Raw genomic sequence first — 1,833 nt, 5'->3', positions numbered from 1 at the left:
TCATATCTCTATCAGGTATTTTTAATTATTTAGTTTTTGATCATATCTTTTTATCAACATCCTTCCCCCATTATTTTCCATTTTTCTAAAAGAAATTAACTTAAAACCAATCCCTGTGGATCGACCCTACTCCCACTTTCACAAGTGTAGTAGGAATTATTTTTGGTGACTTCGACACTCATCATGTATCGTGACTTTTTATCGGTACAATATTCTAATTTCTTAAATTTTATTTAGTTTATGTCATTACAACAAAATATTATATCGATATTTTATTTGTATAATTATTTTGAAATATAATTATAAACACAAATCACATAATATTTTCAAAAGTTAACAACTGGCCAACTTTTTGAGAAGACACCAATTACACTAGAATAAAAAATGATTATTGGCTATAATTTTAATAGCCATGGACTAAGAATCGTAGTAAATTATTTTTATTCACCATAGTGATAAAACCAATATGGAAACATAGATTTTTCACCAAAAAAGTTATTTGCCATGACTAAAACTGTCGTAAAAATATTTGCAATAATTTTTAGCCATGACAAAAATTTTAGCCACCATCACAGATACCACAACCATAAACAGTTACATGGTCCGTAATCAATGACTATTTACTATTATTATTTTATTTTTAATCATGACAATTAACCATGTCAAATATCGCCACGTTGCAAACACACCCTTCACTTATAAAAACGTTCAAAAAAAAAAAAACACCTCTATAAAATAGGGCCAAATTGGAGTTAGATCAACATAATTTTCTCAGCTAGATTTATAATGAAACTATGCTTTTGAATTGATTTCATTTTTCTTACCCTTAAACTAAAAAGGACTTTTAACAAAAAGATATTTAAAATTGCTTTATTATTTAAAAAAGAATTAGATATTGAATTATGTAACAAGAATTGTATTTCTCTAATTAAAATGAAAATACTCATGAATAAATAAAAATAATTATTGTACCTTTTTTTTTCTTTTAACATGAATCAATTATAACTCCATTATAAGTTTCGATATTAATAATTAATATATGTCAATTATCAATCCCAAATATTTATATTTAATTAGTAATTATTTTTACATTAAACCAATAACTATTAGGGTAAATAAAACGAGCTTTACTGAAATTTAATATAATTATAAATACCACTTACGCATTGTTTTGAGAAATTATCAATACCTTCTATTTTAACAGATATCTAACAACTAGTCCAATTTACTAATCTTCATTATGTTTCTATCTAATTTTTATGATGAGTTGACCAAAATGCCATTTTAAACTTGAAATATAATTTTTTTACTTATTTTTTGAAAAAGTATTAAACTTTTTTGGATCAAGTGAATAATTTTTTAATATATTTTTTAAAAATTTTCGTCCACTTTGTCAATTTTTGTATGGTTTTTTTTATTTTTTATTTTAAATACAATAAGGCAGGGTTGACAATTTCGAACTCTCATAATTTTATCAAATATCAGGGAGTATTCATAATTTTTTTAAATAATAATAAAATATTTATAATAATAATAAATTTTAAAGTAGCTCGTTGTGCTCTAATTATTATTAAGAATAATTACACTTCCTTCTTCTGAGAGTTGGTATCATTACATATAAATCCTCATGTGATTTGAAAAATTACATCTACTATCCAAATGTTTGTTTTCATCTAACAAAAAAGTCTCTTCATTTCTCAAAATTCACCGAATTTGATGATATTAAAAACAAAATCTGATAAAAATTTATATTTACCCTAATTGACTTATAACTAATTTATCACAGGTCAAATAAATTTTTTTATGATCAAATTACTTTTATATATATCCATA

The sequence above is a fragment of the Sesamum indicum genome, linkage group LG6 (assembly GCF_000512975.1).
Source record: "Sesamum indicum cultivar Zhongzhi No. 13 linkage group LG6, S_indicum_v1.0, whole genome shotgun sequence".
NCBI lineage: Eukaryota > Viridiplantae > Streptophyta > Magnoliopsida > Lamiales > Pedaliaceae > Sesamum > Sesamum indicum.
Note: the sequence above shows the minus strand (reverse complement) of the source record.